The sequence below is a fragment of the Osmerus eperlanus genome, chromosome 23, assembly GCF_963692335.1.
Source record: "Osmerus eperlanus chromosome 23, fOsmEpe2.1, whole genome shotgun sequence".
Classification (NCBI taxonomy): Eukaryota; Metazoa; Chordata; class Actinopteri; order Osmeriformes; family Osmeridae; genus Osmerus; species Osmerus eperlanus.
In genome coordinates this window covers 11585338-11601933 of record NC_085040.1, presented here as the reverse complement: position 1 = coordinate 11601933, position 16596 = coordinate 11585338, and the positions used below count along the sequence as shown (strand labels likewise).

The window sequence follows — 16596 nt, the reverse complement described above, 5'->3', positions numbered from 1 at the left end:
TTGGGAATAGAACAGGAGCCCTCTTTGCCAGGTTACCTCCTTCAACAGCATACTGTAATGGGCTCATCCTGGATTTGAACACGGGACCTCTTGCACCCTAAACTAGAATCATACCCCTAGACCAACGAGCCATGCTCCAGCTGCTGCTTCGATTGATCGATTTGTTGTCACAAAACATGCTTAGACAAAGGCGCCCTGCACCCTAAGCGAGAATCATACCACAAGACCAACGAGCCATGTTCTGGTTGCTGCATTGATCGATTTTTTGTCGCAAAACACGCATATTCAAAAAGAGCTGGAGAAACTTCTGCAGCAAATCACCCAGATCGACGTTGGGTAAAAGACATATTTGGGAATAGAACAGGAGCCCTCTTCACTAAATAACCTCCTTCAACAACTTACTGTAAAGGGCTCGTCCGGGATTTGAACCCGGGACCTCTCTCACCCAAAGCGAGACTCATACCCCTAGACCAACGAGCCATGTTCTGGTTGCTGCTTTGATCGATTTGTTTTCACAAAACATGCTTAGACATAAAGAGCTGGAGAAACTTCCGCAGCAAATCACCCCGATCGACCTTGGGTAAATGACAGATTTGGGAATAGAACAGCAGCCCTCTTTGCCAGGTTACCTCTTTCAACAGCATACTGTAATGGGCTCGTCCAGGATTTGAACCCAGGACTTCTGGCACCCTATGCGAGAATCATACCCCTAGACCAACGAGCCATGTTGAAGTTGCTGCTTCGATTGATCTTTTTGTTGTCACAAAACATGCTTAGACAAAGGCTCCCTGCACCCTAAGCGAGAATCATACCACGAAACCAATGTGCCATGTTCTGGTTGCTGCTTTGATCGATTTGTTGTCACAAAACATGCGTAGACAAAAAGAGTTCGAGAAACTTCTGCAGAAAATCACCCCGATCTACGTTTGGAAAAGGACTGATTTGGGAATAGAACAGGAGCCCTCTTTGCCAGGTTACCTCCTTCTACAGCAATGGGCTGTAGAAGTAATGGGCTCGTCCGGGATTTGAACCCGGGACCTCTCGCACCCTAAGCGAGAATCATACCCCTAGACCAACGAGCCATGTTCCAGTTGTGCTTCGATTGATCGATTTGTTGTCACAAAACATGCTTAAACAAAGGATCCCTGCACCCTAAGCGAGAATCATACCACGAGACCAACGAGCCATGTTCTGGTTGCTGCTTCGATCGATTTGTTGTCGCAAAACATGCTTAGACATAAAGAGCTGGAGAAACTTCCGCAGCAAATCACACCGATCTACGTTGGGTAAAGGACTGATTTGGGAATAGAACAGGAGCCCTCTTTGACATGTTACCTCCTTCATCAGCATACTGTAATGGGCTCGTCGGGGATTTGAACCCGGGACCTCTCGCACCCTAAGCGAGAATCATACCCCTAGACCAACGAGCCATGTTCCAGTTGCTGCTTCGATTGATCGATTTGTTGTCACAAAACATGCTTAAACAAAGGATCCCTGCACCCTAAGCGAGAATCATACCACGAAACCAATGTGCCATGTTCTGGTTGCTGCTTTGATCGATTTGTTGTCACAAAACATGCGTAGACAAAAAGAGTTCGAGAAACTTCTGCAGAAAATCACCCCGATCTACGTTTGGAAAAGGACTGATTTGGGAATAGAACAGGAGCCCTCTTTGCCAGGTTACCTCCTTCTACAGCAATGGGCTGTAGAAGTAATGGGCTCGTCCGGGATTTGAACCCGGGACCTCTCGCACCCTAAGCGAGAATCATACCCCTAGACCAACGAGCCATGTTCCAGTTGTGCTTCGATTGATCGATTTGTTGTCACAAAACATGCTTAAACAAAGGATCCCTGCACCCTAAGCGAGAATCATACCACGAGACCAACGAGCCATGTTCTGGTCGCTGCTTCGATCGATTTGTTGTCGCAAAACATGCTTAGACATAAAGAGCTGGAGAAACTTCCGCAGCAAATCACACCGATCTACGTTGGGTAAAGGACTGATTTGGGAATAGAACAGGAGCCCTCTTTGACATGTTACCTCCTTCATCAGCATACTGTAATGGGCTCGTCGGGGATTTGAACCCGGGACCTCTCGCACCCTAAGCGAGAATCATACCCCTAGACCAACGAGCCATGTTCCAGTTGCTGCTTCGATTGATCGATTTGTTGTCACAAAACATGCTTAAACAAAGGATCCCTGCACCCTAAGCGAGAATCATACCACGAGACCAACGAGCCATGTTCTGGTTGCTGCTTCGATCGATTTGTTGTCGCAAAACATGCTTAGACATAAAGAGCTGGAGAAACTTCCGCAGCAAATCACACCGATCTACGTTGGGTAAAGGACTTATTTGGGAATAGAACAGGAGCCCTCTTTGACATGTTACCTCCTTCATCAGCATACTGTAATGGGCTCGTCGGGGATTTGAACCCGGGACCTCTCGCACCCTAAGCGAGAATCATACCCCTAGACCCACGAGCCACGTTCTAGTTGCTGATTCGATTGATCGATTTGTTGTCACAAAAAATGCTTAGACAAAGGCTCCCTGCACCCTAAGCGAGAATCATACCACGAGACCAACGAGCCATGTTCTGGTTGCTGCTTTGATCGATTTGTTGTCACAAAACATGCGTAGACAAAAAGAGTTCGAGAAACTTCTGCAGAAAATCACCCCGATCTACGTTTGGAAAAGGACTGATTTGGGAATAGAACAGGAGCCCTCTTTGCCAGGTTACCTCCTTCTACAGCAATGGGCTGTAGAAGTAATGGGCTCGTCCGGGATTTGAACCCGGGACCTCTCGCACCCTAAGCGAGAATCATACCCCTAGACCAACGAGCCATGCTCCAGCTGCTGCTTCGATTGATCGATTTGTTGTCACAAAACATGCTTAGACAAAGGCTCCCTGCACCCTAAGCGAGAATCATACCACGAAACCAATGTGCCATGTTCTGGTTGCTGCTTTGATCGATTTGTTGTCACAAAACATGCGTAGACAAAAAGAGTTCGAGAAACTTCTGCAGAAAATCACCTTGATCTACGTTTGGAAAAGGACTGATTTGGGAATAGAACAGGAGCCCTCTTTGCCAGGTTACCTCCTTCAACAGCATACTGTAATGGGCTCATCCTGGATTTGAACACGGGACCTCTTGCACCCTAAGCTAGAATCATACCCCTAGACCAACGAGCCATGCTCCACCTGCTGCTTCGATTGATCGATTTGTTGTCACAAAACATGCTTAGACAAAGGCGCCCTGCACCCTAAGCGAGAATCATACCACAAGACCAACGAGCCATGTTCTGGTTGCTGCATTGATCGATTTTTTGTCGCAAAACACGCATATTCAAAAAGAGCTGGAGAAACTTCTGCAGCAAATCACCCCGATCGACGTTGGGTAAAAGACAGATTTGGGAATAGAACAGAAGCGCTCTTCACTAAATAACCTCCTTCAACAACTTACTGTAAAGGGCTCGTCCGGGATTTGAACCAAGGACCTCTCGCACCCAAAGCGAGAATCATATCCCTAGACCAACGAGCCATGTTCTGGTTGCTGCTTTGATCGATTTGTTGTTACAAAACATGCGTAGACAAAAAGAGTTCGAGAAACTTCTGCAGAAAATCACCTTGATCTACGTTTGGAAAAGGACTGATTTGGGAATAGAACAGGAGCCCTCGTTGCCAGGTTACCTCCTTCAACAGCATACTGTAATGGGCTCATCCTGGATTTGAACACGGGACCTCTTGCACCCTAAGCTAGAATCATACCCCTAGACCAACGAGCCATGCTCCAGCTGCTGCTTCGATTGATCGATTTGTTGTCACAAAACATGCTTAGACAAAGGCGCCCTGCACCCTAAGCGAGAATCATACCACAAGACCAACGAGCCATGTTCTGGTTGCTGCATTGATCGATTTTTTGTCGCAAAACACGCATATTCAAAAAGAGCTGGAGAAACTTCTGCAGCAAATCACCCAGATCGACGTTGGGTAAAAGACAGATTTGGGAATAGAACAGGAGCGCTCTTCACTAAATAACCTCCTTCAACAACTTACTGTAAAGGGCTCGTCCGGGATTTGAACCCGGGACCTCTCGCACCCAAAGCGAGAATCATACCCCTAGACCAACGAGCCATGTTCTGGTTGCTGCTTTGATCGATTTGTTGTCACAAAACATGCTTAGACATAAAGAGCTGGAGAAACTTCCGCAGCAAATCACCCCGATCGACCTTGGGTAAATGACAGATTTGGGAATAGAACAGCAGCCCTCTTTGCCAGGTTACCTCTTTCAACAGCATACTGTAATGGGCTCGTCCAGGATTTGAACCCAGGACTTCTGGCACCCTATGCGAGAATCATACCCCTAGACCAACGAGCCATGTTGTAGTTGCTGCTTCGATTGATCTATTTGTTGTCACAAAACATGCTTATACAAAGGCTCCCTGCACCCTAAGCGAGAATCATACCACGAGACCAACGAGCCATGTTCTGGTTGCTGCTTTGATCGATTTGTTGTCACAAAACATGCGTAGACAAAAAGAGTTCGAGAAACTTCTGCAGAAAATCACCCCGATCTACGTTTGGAAAAGGACTGATTTGGGAATAGAACAGGAGCCCTCTTTGCCAGGTTACCTCCTTCTACAGCAATGGGCTGTAGAAGTAATGGGCTCGTCCGGGATTTGAACCCGGGACCTCTCGCACCCTAAGCGAGAATCATACCCCTAGACCAACGAGCCATGCTCCAGCTGCTGCTTCGATTGATCGATTTGTTGTCACAAAACATGCTTAGACAAAGGCTCCCTGCACCCTAAGCGAGAATCATACCACGAAACCAATGTGCCATGTTCTGGTTGCTGCTTTGATCGATTTGTTGTCACAAAACATGCGTAGACAAAAAGAGTTCGAGAAACTTCTGCAGAAAATCACCTTGATCTACGTTTGGAAAAGGACTGATTTGGGAATAGAACAGGAGCCCTCTTTGCCAGGTTACCTCCTTCTACAGCAATGGGCTGTAGAAGTAATGGGCTCGTCCGGGATTTGAACCCGGGACCTCTCGCACCCTAAGCGAGAATCATACCCCTAGACCAACGAGCCATGTTCTGGTTGCTGCTTTGATCGATTTGTTGTCACAAAACATGCTTAGACATAAAGAGCTGGAGAAACTTCCGCAGCAAATCACCCCAATCGACCTTGGGTAAATGACATATTTGGGAATAGAACAGCAGCCCTCTTTGCCAGGTTACCTCTTTCAACAGTATACTGTAATGGGCTCGTCCAGGATTTGAACCAAGGACTTCTGGCACCCTATGCGAGAATCATACCCCTAGACCAACGAGCCATGTTGTAGTTGCAGCTTCGATTGATCTATTTGTTGTCACAAAACATGCTTAGACAAAGGCTCCCTGCACCCTAAGCGAGAATCATACCACGAAACCAATGTGCCATGTTCTGGTTGCTGCTTTGATCGATTTGTTGTCACAAAACATGCGTAGACAAAAAGAGTTCGAGAAACTTCTGCAGAAAATCACCCCGATCTACGTTTGGAAAAGGACTGATTTGGGAATAGAACAGGAGCCCTCTTTGCCAGGTTACCTCCTTCTACAGCAATGGGCTATAGAAGTAATGGGCTCGTCCGGGATTTGAACCCAGGACCTCTCGCACCCTAAGCGAGAATCATACCCCTAGACCAACGAGCCATGCTTCAGCTGCTGCTTCGATTGATCGATTTGTTGTCACAAAACATGCTTAGACAAAGGCTCCCTGCACCCTAAGCGAGAATCATACCACAAGACCAACGAGCCATGTTCTGGTTGCTGCTTTGATCGATTTTTTGTCGTAAAAAATGCTTAGACAAAAAGAGCTGTGAAATTTCTGCAGCAAATCAGCCCGATCTACGTTTGGAAAAGGATTGATCTGGGAATAGAACAGGAGCCCTCTTTGCCAGGTTACCTCCTTCTACAGCAATGGGCTGTAGAAGTAATGGGCTCGTCGGGGATTTGAACCCAGGACCTCTCGCACCCTAAGCGAGAATCATACCCCTAGACCCACGAGCCACGTTCTAGTTGCTGATTCGATTGATCGATTTGTTGTCACAAAAAATGCTTAGACAAAGGCTCCCTGCACCCTAAGCGAGAATCATACCACGAGACCAACGAGCCATGTTCTGGTTGCTGCTTTGATCGATTTGTTGTCACAAAACATGCGTAGACAAAAAGAGTTCGATAAACTTCTGCAGAAAATCACCTTGATCTACGTTTGGAAAAGGACTGATTTGGGATTAGAACAGGAGCCCTCTTTGCCAGGTTACCTCCTTCTACAGCAATGGGCTATAGAAGTAATGGGCTCGTCCGGGATTTGAACCCAGGACCTCTCGCACCCTAAGCGAGAATCATACCCCTAGACCAACGAGCCATGCTCCAGCTGCTGCTTCGATTGATCGATTTGTTGTCACAAAACATGCTTAGACATAGGCTCCCTGCACCCTAAGCGAGAATCATATCCCTTGACCAACGAGCCATGTTCTAGTTGCTGCTTCGATTGATCGATTTGTTGTCACAAAACATGCTTAAACAAAGGATCCCTGCACCCTAAGCGAGAATCATACCACGAGACCAACGAGCCATGTTCTGGTTGCTGCTTTGATCGATTTGTTGTCGCAAAACATGCTTAGACATAAAGAGATGGAGAAACTTCCGAAGCAAATCACACCGATCTACGTTGGGTAAAGGACTGATTTGGGAATAGAACATGAGGCCTCTTTGACATGTTACCTCCTTCATAAGCATACTGTAATGGGCTCGTCCGGGATTTGAACCCAGGACTTCTCGCACCCTAAGCGAGAATCATACCCCTAGACCAACGAGCCATGCTCCAGCTGCTGCTTCGATTGATCGATTTGTTGTCACAAAACATGCTTAGACAAAGGCTCCCTGCACCCTAAGCGAGAATCATACCACAAGACCAACGAGCCATGTTCTGGTTGCTGCTTTGATCGATTTTTTGTCGTAAAAAATGCTTAGACAAAAAGAGCTGTGAAATTTCTGCAGCAAATCAGCCCGATCTACGTTTGGAAAAGGATTGATCTGGGAATAGAACAGGAGACCTCTTTGCCAGGTTACCACCTTCTACAGCAATGGGCTGTAGAAGTAATGGGCTCGTCCGGGATTTGAACCCCGGACCTCTCGCACCCTAAGCGAGAATCATACCCCTAGACCAACGAGCCATGTTCCAGTTGCTGCTTCGATTGATCTATTTGTTGTCACAAAACATGCTTAGACAAAGGCTCCCTGCACCCTAAGCGAGAATCATACCACGAAACCAATGTGCCATGTTCTGGTTGCTGCTTTGATCGATTTGTTGTCACAAAACATGCGTAGACAAAAAGAGTTCGAGAAACTTCTGCAGAAAATCACCTTGATCTACGTTTGGAAAAGGACTGATTTGGGAATAGAACAGGAGCCCTCTTTGCCAGGTTACCTCCTTCAACAGCATACTGTAATGGGCTCATCCTGGATTTGAACACGGGACCTCTTGCACCCTAAGCTAGAATCATACCCCTAGACCAACGAGCCATGCTCAAGCTGCTGCTTCGATTGATCGATTTGTTGTCACAAAACATGCTTAGACAAAGGCGCCCTGCACCCTAAGCGAGAATCATACCACAAGACCAACGAGCCATGTTCTGGTTGCTGCATTGATCGATTTTTTGTCGCAAAACACGCATATTCAAAAAGAGCTGGAGAAACTTCTGCAGCAAATCACCCCGATCGACGTTGGGTAAAAGACAGATTTGGGAATAGAACAGGAGCGCTTTTCACTAAATAACCTCCTTCAACAACTTACTGTAAAGGGCTCGTCCGGGATTTGAACCCGGGACCTCTCGCACCCAAAGCGAGAATCATACCCCTAGACCAACGAGCCATGTTCTGGTTGCTGCTTTGATCGATTTGTTGTCACAAAACATGCTTAGACATAAAGAGCTGGAGAAACTTTCGCAGCAAATCACCCCGATCGACCTTGGGTAAATGACAGATTTGGCAATAGAACAGCAGCCCTCTTTGCCAGGTTACCTCTTTCAACAGCATACTGTAATGGGCTCGTCCAGGATTTGAACCCAGGACTTCTGGCACCCTATGCGAGAATCATACCCCTAGACCAACGAGCCATGTTGTAGTTGCTGCTTCGATTGATCTATTTGTTGTCACAAAACATGCTTAGACAAAGGCTCCCTGCACCCTAAGCGAGAATAATACCACGAAACCAATGTGCCATGTTCTGGTTGCTGCTTTGATCGATTTGTTGTCACAAAACATGCGTAGACAAAAAGAGTTCGAGAAACTTCTGCAGAAAATCACCCCGATCTACGTTTGGAAAAGGACTGATTTGGGAATAGAACAGGAGCCCTCTTTGCCAGGTTACCTCCTTCTACAGCAATGGGCTATAGAAGTAATGGGCTCGTCCGGAATTTGAACCCGGGACCTCTCTCACCCAAAGCGAGAATCATACCCCTAGACCAACGAGCCATGTTCTGGTGACTGCTTTGATCGATTTGTTGTCACAAAGAATGAGTAGACAAAAAGAGCTGGAGAAACTTCTGCAGCAAATCACCCCGATATACGTTGGGTAAAGGACTGATTTGGGAAAAGAAAAGGAGCCTTCTTTGCCATGTTACCTCCTTCAACAGCATACTGTAATGGGCTCGTCCGGGATTTGAACCCAGGACCTCTTGCACCCTATTCGAGAATCATACCCCTAGACCAACGAGCCATGTTCCAGTTGCTGCTTCGATCGATCGATTTGTTGTCACAAAACATGCTTAGACAAAGGCTCCCTGCACCCTAAGCGAGAATCATACCACGAGACCAACGAGCCATGTTCTGGTTGCTGCTTTGATCGATTTGTTGTCACAAAACATGCTTAGACATAAAGAGCAGGAGAAACTTCCGCTGCAAATCACGCCGATCTACGTTGGGTAAAGGACTGATTTGGGAATAGAACAGGAGCCCTCTTTGACATGTTACCTCGTTCATCAGCATACTGTTATGGGCTCATCCGGGATTTGAACCCAGGACCTCTCGCACCCTAAGCGAGAATCATACCACTAGACCAACGAGCCATGTTCCAGTTGCTGCTTCGATTGATCGATTTGTTGTCACAAAACATGCTTAAACAAAGGATCCCTGCACCCTAAGCGAGAATCATACCACGAGACCAACGAGCCATGTTCTGGTTGCTGCTTTGATCGATTTGTTGTCACAAAACATGCTTAGACATAAAGAGCTGGAGAAATTTCCGCAGCAAATCACCCCGATCGACCTTGGGTAAATGACAGATTTGGGAATAGAACAGCAGCCATCTTTGCCAGGTTACCTCTTTCAACAGCATACTGTAATGGGCTCGTCCAGGATTTGAACCCAGGACTTCTGGCACCCTATGCGAGAATCATACCCCTAGACCAACGAGCCATGTTGTAGTTGCTGCTTCGATTGATCTATTTGTTGTCAAAAAACATGCTTAGACAAAGGCTCCCTGCACCCTAAGCGAGAATCATACCACGAAACCAATGTGCCATGTTCTGGTTGCTGCTTTGATCGATTTGTTGTCACAAAACATGCGTAGACAAAAAGAGTTCGAGAAACTTCTGCAGAAAATCACCCCGATCTACGTTTGGAAAAGGACTGATTTGGGAATAGAACAGGAGCCCTCTTTGCCAGGTTACCTCCTTCTACAGCAATGGGCTGTAGAAGTAATGGGCTCGTCCGGGATTTGAACCCGGGACCTCTCGCACCCTAAGCGAGAATCATACCCCTAGACCAACGAGCCATGTTCCAGTTGCTGCTTCGATTGATCTATTTGTTGTCACAAAACATGCTTAGACAAAGGCTCCCTGCACCCTAAGCGAGAATCATACCACGAAACCAATGTGCCATGTTCTGGTTGCTGCTTTGATCGATTTGTTGTCACAAAACATGCGTAGACAAAAAGAGTTCGAGAAACTTCTGCAGAAAATCACCTTGATCTACGTTTGGAAAAGGACTGATTTGGGAATAGAACAGGAGCCCTCTTTGCCAGGTTACCTCTTTCAACAGCATACTGTAATGGTCTCGTCCAGGATTTGAACCCAGGACTTCTGGCACCCTATGCGAGAATCATACCCCTAGACTAACGAGCCATGTTGTAGTTGCTGCTTCGATTGATCTATTTGTTGTCACAAAACATGCTTAGACAAAGGCTCCCTGCACCCTAAGCGAGAATAATACCACGAAACCAATGTGCCATGTTCTGGTTGCTGCTTTGATCGATTTGTTGTCACAAAACATGCGTAGACAAAAAGAGTTCGAGAAACTTCTGCAGAAAATCACCCCGATCTACGTTTGGAAAAGGACTGATTTGGGAATAGAACAGGAGCCCTCTTTGCCAGGTTACCTCCTTCTACAGCAATGGGCTGTAGAAGTAATGGGCTCGTCCGGGATTTGAACCCAGGACCTCTCGCACCCTAAGCGAGAATCATACCCCTAGACCAACGAGCCATGTTCCAGTTGTGCTTCGATTGATCGATTTGTTGTCACAAAACATGCTTAAACAAAGGATCCCTGCACCCTAAGCGAGAATCATACCACGAGACCAACGAGCCATGTTCTGGTTGCTGCTTCGATCGATTTGTTGTCGCAAAACATGCTTAGACATAAAGAGCTGGAGAAACTTCCGCAGCAAATCACACCGATCTAAGTTGGGTAAAGGACTGATTTGGGAATAGAACAGGAGCCCTCTTTGACATGTTACCTCCTTCATCAGCATACTGTAATGGGCTCGTCGGGGATTTGAACCGGGACCTCTCGCACCCTAAGCGAGAATCATACCCCTAGACCCACGAGCCACGTTCTAGTTGCTGATTCGATTGATCGATTTGTTGTCACAAAACATGCTTAGACAAAGGCTCCCTGCACCCTAAGCGAGAATCATACCACGAGACCAACGAGCCATGTTCTGGTTGCTGCATTGATCGATTTTTTGTCGCAAAACACGCATATTCAAAAAAGGCTGGAGAAACTTCTGCAGCAAATCACCCAGATCGACGTTGGGTAAAAGACAGATTTGGGAATAGAACAGGAGCCCTCTTCACTAAATAACCTCCTTCAACAACTTACTGTAAAGGGCTTGTCCGGGATTTGAACCCGGGACCTCTCTCACCCAAAGCGAGAATCATACCCCTAGACCAACGAGCCATGTTCTGGTTGCTGCTTTGATCGATTTGTTGTCACAAAACATGCTTAGACAAAGGCTCCCTGCACCCTAAGCGAGAATCATACCACGAGACCAACGAGCCATGTTCTGGTGACTGCTTTGATCGATTTGTTGTCACAAAGAATGAGTAGACAAAAAGAGCTGGAGAAACTTCTGCAGCAAATCACCCCGATATACGTTGGGTAAAGGACTGATTTGGGAAAAGAAACGGAGCCCTCTTTGCCATGTTACCTCCTTCAACAGCATACTGTAATGGGCTCGTCCGGGATTTGAACCCAGGACCTCTAGCACCCTATGTGAGAATCATACCCCTAGACCAACGAGCCATGTTCCAGTTGCTGCTTCGATTGATCGATTTGTTGTCACAAAACATGCTTAGACAAAGGCTCCCTGCACCCTAAGCGAGAATCATACCACGAGACCAACGAGCCATGTTCTGGTTGCTGCATTGATCGATTTGTTGTCACAAAACATGCGTAGACAAAAATAGTCTGAGAAACTTCTGCAGAAAATCACCTTGATCTACGTTTGGAAAAGGACTGATTTGGGAATAGAACAGGAGCCCTCTTTGCCAGGTTACCTCCTTCAACAGCATACTGTAATGGGCTCATCCTGGATTTGAACACGGGACCTCTTGCACCCTAAGCTAGAATCATACCCCTACACCAACGAGCCATGCTCCAGCTGCTGCTTCGATTGATCGATTTGTTGTCACAAAACATGCTTAGACAAAGGCGCCCTGCACCCTAAGCGAGAATCATACCACAAGACCAACGAGCCATGTTCTGGTTGCTGCATTGATCGATTTTTTGTCGCAAAACACGCATATTCAAAAAAGGCTGGAGAAACTTCTGCAGCAAATCACCTAGATCGACGTTGGGTAAAAGACAGATTTGGGAATAGAACAGGAGCCCTCTTCACTAAATAACCTCCTTCAACAACTTACTGTAAAGGGCTTGTCCGGGATTTGACCCCGGGACCTCTCTCACCCAAAGCGAGAATCATACCCCTAGACAAACGAGCCATGTTCTGGTTGCTGCTTTGATCGATTTGTTGTCAAAAAACATGCGTAGACAAAAAGAGTTCGAGAAACTTCTGCAGAAAATCACCTTGATCTACGTTTGGAAAAGGACTGATTTGGGAATAGAACAGGAGCCAGGTTACCTCCTTCAACAGCATACTGTAATGGGCTCATCCTGGATTTGAACACAGGACCTCTTGCACCCTAAACTAGAATCATACCCCTAGACCAACGAGCCATGCTCCAGCTGCTGCTTCGATTGATCGATTTGTTGTCACAAAACATGCGTAGACAAAAAGAGTTCGAGAAACTTCTGCAGAAAATCACCCCGATCTACGTTTGGAAAAGGACTGATTTGGGAATAGAACAGGAGCCCTCTTTGCCAGGTTACCTCCTTCTACAGCAATGGGCTGTAGAAGTAATGGGCTCGTCCGGGATTTGAACCCGGGACCTCTCGCACCCTAAGCGAGAATCATACCCCTAGACCAACGAGCCATGTTCCAGTTGTGCTTTGATTGATCGATTTGTTGTCACAAAACATGCTTAAACAAAGGATCCCTGCACCCTGAGCGAGAATCATGCCACGAGACCAACGAGCCATGTTCTGGTTGCTGCTTCGATCGATTTGTTGTCGCAAAACATGCTTAGACATAAAGAGCTGGAGAAACTTCCGCAGCAAATCACACCGATCTACGTTGGGTAAAGGATTGATTTGGGAATAGAACAGGAGCCCTCTTTGACAGGTTAACTCCTTCTACAGCAATGGGCTGTAGAAGTAATGGGCTCGTCCGGGATTTGAATCCGGGACCTCTCGCACCCTAAGCGAGAATCATACCCCTAGACCAACGAGCCATGTTACAGTTGTGCTTCGATTGATCGATTTGTTGTCACAAAACATTCTTAAACAAAGGATCCCTGCACCCTAAGCGAGAATCATACCACGAGACCAACGAGCAATGTTCTGGTTGCTGCTTTGATCGATTTGTTGTCGCAAAACATGCTTAGACATAAAGAGCTGGAGAAACTTCCGCAGCAAATCACACCGATCTACGTTGGGTAAAGGATTGATTTGGGAATAGAACAGGAGCCCTCTTTGACAGGTTAACTCCTTCTACAGCAATGGGCTGTAGAAGTAATGGGCTCGTCCGGGATTTGAACCCGGGACCTCTCGCACCCTAAGCGAGAATCATACCCCTAGACCAACGAGCCATGTTACAGTTGTGCTTCGATTGATCGATTTGTTGTCACAAAACATTCTTAAACAAAGGATCCCTGCACCCTAAGCGAGAATCATACCACGAGACCAACGAGCAATGTTCTGGTTGCTGCTTTGATCGATTTGTTGTCGCAAAACATGCTTAGACATAAAGAGCTGGAGAAACTTCCGCAGCAAATCACACCGATCTACGTTGGGTAAAGGACTGATTTGGGAATAGAACAGGAGCCCTCTTTGCCAGGTTACCTCCTTCTACAGCAATGGGCTGTAGAAGTAATGGGCTCATCCGGGATTTGAATCCGGGACCTCTCGCACCCTAAGCGAGAATCATACCCCTAGACCAACGAGCCATGTTCTGGTTGCTGCTTTGATCGATTTGTTTTCACAAAACATGCTTAGACATAAAGAGCTGGAGAAACTTCCGCAGCAAATCACCCCGATCGACCTTGGGTAAATGACAGATTTGGGAATAGAACAGCAGCCCTCTTTGCCAGGTTACCTCTTTCAACAGCATACTGTAATGGGCTCGTCCAGGATTTGAACCAAGGACTTCTGGCACCCTATGCGAGAATCATACCCCTAGACCAACGAGCCATGTTGTAGTTGCTGCTTCGATTGATCTATTTGTTGTCACAAAACATGCTTAGACAAAGGCTCCCTGCACCCTAAGCGAGAATCATACCACGAAACCAATGTGCCATGTTCTGGTTGCTGCTTTGATCGATTTGTTGTCACAAAACATGCGTAGACAAAAAGAGTTCGAGAAACTTCTGCAGAAAATCACCCCGATCTACGTTTGGAAAAGGACTGATTTGGGAATAGAACAGGAGCCCTCTTTGCCAGGTTACCTCCTTCTACAGCAATGGGCTGTAGAAGTAATGGGCTCGTCCGGGATTTGAACCCAGGACCTCTCGCACCCTAAGCGAGAATCATACCCCTAGAACAACGAGCCATGCTCCAGCTGCTGCTTCGATTGATCGATTTGTTGTCACAAAACATGCTTAGACAAAGGCTCCCTGCACCCTAAGCGAGAATCATACCACGAGACCAACGAGCCATGTTCTGGTTGCTGCTTTGATCGATTTGTTGTCACAAAACATGCGTAGACAAAAAGAGTTCGAGAAACTTCTGCAGAAAATCACCTTGATCTACGTTTGGAAAAGGACTGATTTGGGAATAGAACAGGAGCCAGGTTACCTCCTTCAACAGCATACTGTAATGGGCTCATCCTGGATTTGAACACGGGACCTCTTGCACCCTAAACTAGAATCATACCCCTAGACCAACGAGCCATGCTCCAGCTGCTGCTTCGATTGATTGATTTGTTGTCACAAAACATGCGTAGACAAAAAGAGTTCGAGAAACTTCTGCAGAAAATCACCCCGATCTACGTTTGGAAAAGGACTGATTTGGGAATAGAACAGGAGCCCTCTTTGCCAGGTTACCTCCTTCTACAGCAATGGGCTGTAGAAGTAACGGCCTCGTCCGGGATTTGAACCCGGGACCTCTCGCACCCTAAGCGAGAATCATACCCCTAGACCAACGTGCCATGTTCCAGTTGTGCTTCGATTGATCGATTTGTTGTCACAAAACATTCTTAAACAAAGGATCCCTGCACCCTAAGCGAGAATCATACCACGAGACCAACGAGCCATGTTCTGGTTGCTGCTTTGATCGATTTGTTGTCGCAAAACATGCTTAGACATAAAGAGCTGGAGAAACTTCCGCAGCAAATCACACCGATCTATGTTGGGTAAAGGACTGATTTGGGAATAGAACAGGAGCCCTCTTTGACATGTTACCTCCTTCATCAGCATACTGTAATGGGCTCGTCCGGGATTTGAACCCAGGACCTCTCGCACCCAAATCGAGAATCATACCCCTAGACCAACAAGCCATGTTCTGGTTGCTGCTTCGATCGATTTGTTGTCGCAAAACATGCTTAGACATAAAGAGCTGGAGAAACTTCCGCAGCAAATCACACCGATCTACGTTGGGTAAATGACAGATTTGGGAATAGAACAGCAGCCCTCTTTGCCAGGTTACCTCTTTCAACAGCATACTGTAATGGGCTCGTCCAGGATTTGAACACAGGACTTCTGGCACCCTATGCGAGAATCATACCCCTAGACCAACGAGCCATGTTCTAGTTGCTGCTTCGATTGATCTATTTGTTGTCACAAAACATGCTTAGACAAAGGCTCCCTGCACCCTAAGCGAGAATCATACCACGAAACCAATGTGCCATGTTCTGGTTGCTGCTTTGATCGATTTGTTGTCACAAAACATGCGTAGACAAAAAGAGTTCGAGAAACTTCTGCAGAAAATCACCCCGATCTACGTTTGGAAAAGGACTGATTTGGAAATAGAACAGGAGCCCTCTTTGCCAGGTTACCTCCTTCTACAGCAATGGGCTGTAGAAGTAATGGGCTCGTCCGGGATTTGAACCCAGGACCTCTCGCACCCTAAGCGAGAATCATACCCCTAGACCAACGAGCCATGTTCCAGTTGTGCTTCGATTGATCGATTTGTTGTCACAAAACATGCTTAAACAAAGGATCCCTGCACCCTAAGCGAGAATCATACCACGAGACCAACGAGCCATGTTCTGGTTGCTGCTTCGATCGATTTGTTGTCGCAAAACATGCTTAGACATAAAGAGCTGGAGAAACTTCCGCAGCAAATCACACCGATCTACGTTGGGTAAAGGACTGATTTGGGAATAGAACAGGAGCCCTCTTTGACATGTTACCTCCTTCATCAGCATACTGTAATGGGCTCGTCGGGGATTTGAACCCGGGACCTCTCGCACCCTAAGCGAGAATCATACCCCTAGACCCACGAGCCACGTTCTAGTTGCTGATTCGATTGATCGATTTGTTTTCACAAAAAATGCTTAGACAAAGGCTCCCTGCACCCTAAGCGAGAATCATACCACGAGACCAACGAGCCATGTTCTGGTTGCTGCTTTGATCGATTTGTTGTCACAAAACATGCGTAGACAAAAAGAGTTCGAGAAACTTCTGCAGAAAATCACCTTGATCTACGTTTGGAAAAGGACTGATTTGGGAATAGAACAGGAGCCCTCTTTGCCAGGTTACCTCCTTCAACAGCA

The 16596-nt window shown here is 46.7% G+C and overlaps 16 non-coding genes across 16 annotated transcripts; all 16 read right to left on the bottom strand.

Annotated features, from left to right (window-relative positions):
• Positions 1 to 1010: 1010 nt before the first annotated feature.
• On the bottom strand, positions 1011 to 1082 carry trnap-agg (transfer RNA proline (anticodon AGG)). The gene has a single exon. It is a non-coding gene; the product is annotated as a tRNA-Pro (tRNA).
• A 634-nt stretch (positions 1083 to 1716) lies between these two features.
• Positions 1717 to 1788, bottom strand: trnap-agg (transfer RNA proline (anticodon AGG)). Its single transcript has one exon. It is a non-coding gene; the product is annotated as a tRNA-Pro (tRNA).
• A 983-nt stretch (positions 1789 to 2771) lies between these two features.
• trnap-agg (transfer RNA proline (anticodon AGG)) lies at positions 2772 to 2843 on the bottom strand. Its single transcript has one exon. It is a non-coding gene; the product is annotated as a tRNA-Pro (tRNA).
• A 1219-nt stretch (positions 2844 to 4062) lies between these two features.
• Positions 4063 to 4134, bottom strand: trnap-ugg (transfer RNA proline (anticodon UGG)). Its single transcript has one exon. It is a non-coding gene; the product is annotated as a tRNA-Pro (tRNA).
• Positions 4135 to 4664: 530 nt separating this feature from the next.
• trnap-agg (transfer RNA proline (anticodon AGG)) lies at positions 4665 to 4736 on the bottom strand. Its single transcript has one exon. It is a non-coding gene; the product is annotated as a tRNA-Pro (tRNA).
• Positions 4737 to 5022: 286 nt separating this feature from the next.
• trnap-agg (transfer RNA proline (anticodon AGG)) lies at positions 5023 to 5094 on the bottom strand. The gene has a single exon. It is a non-coding gene; the product is annotated as a tRNA-Pro (tRNA).
• Positions 5095 to 5624: 530 nt separating this feature from the next.
• Positions 5625 to 5696, bottom strand: trnap-agg (transfer RNA proline (anticodon AGG)). The gene has a single exon. It is a non-coding gene; the product is annotated as a tRNA-Pro (tRNA).
• A 643-nt stretch (positions 5697 to 6339) lies between these two features.
• On the bottom strand, positions 6340 to 6411 carry trnap-agg (transfer RNA proline (anticodon AGG)). The gene has a single exon. It is a non-coding gene; the product is annotated as a tRNA-Pro (tRNA).
• Positions 6412 to 7848: 1437 nt separating this feature from the next.
• trnap-ugg (transfer RNA proline (anticodon UGG)) lies at positions 7849 to 7920 on the bottom strand. The gene has a single exon. It is a non-coding gene; the product is annotated as a tRNA-Pro (tRNA).
• A 1123-nt stretch (positions 7921 to 9043) lies between these two features.
• trnap-agg (transfer RNA proline (anticodon AGG)) lies at positions 9044 to 9115 on the bottom strand. The gene has a single exon. It is a non-coding gene; the product is annotated as a tRNA-Pro (tRNA).
• Positions 9116 to 9750: 635 nt separating this feature from the next.
• trnap-agg (transfer RNA proline (anticodon AGG)) lies at positions 9751 to 9822 on the bottom strand. Its single transcript has one exon. It is a non-coding gene; the product is annotated as a tRNA-Pro (tRNA).
• A 635-nt stretch (positions 9823 to 10457) lies between these two features.
• On the bottom strand, positions 10458 to 10529 carry trnap-agg (transfer RNA proline (anticodon AGG)). The gene has a single exon. It is a non-coding gene; the product is annotated as a tRNA-Pro (tRNA).
• A 2159-nt stretch (positions 10530 to 12688) lies between these two features.
• trnap-agg (transfer RNA proline (anticodon AGG)) lies at positions 12689 to 12760 on the bottom strand. Its single transcript has one exon. It is a non-coding gene; the product is annotated as a tRNA-Pro (tRNA).
• A 642-nt stretch (positions 12761 to 13402) lies between these two features.
• On the bottom strand, positions 13403 to 13474 carry trnap-agg (transfer RNA proline (anticodon AGG)). The gene has a single exon. It is a non-coding gene; the product is annotated as a tRNA-Pro (tRNA).
• A 1483-nt stretch (positions 13475 to 14957) lies between these two features.
• Positions 14958 to 15030, bottom strand: trnap-agg (transfer RNA proline (anticodon AGG)). The gene has a single exon. It is a non-coding gene; the product is annotated as a tRNA-Pro (tRNA).
• An 878-nt stretch (positions 15031 to 15908) lies between these two features.
• Positions 15909 to 15980, bottom strand: trnap-agg (transfer RNA proline (anticodon AGG)). Its single transcript has one exon. It is a non-coding gene; the product is annotated as a tRNA-Pro (tRNA).
• Between the last annotated feature and the right edge of the window lie 616 nt (positions 15981 to 16596).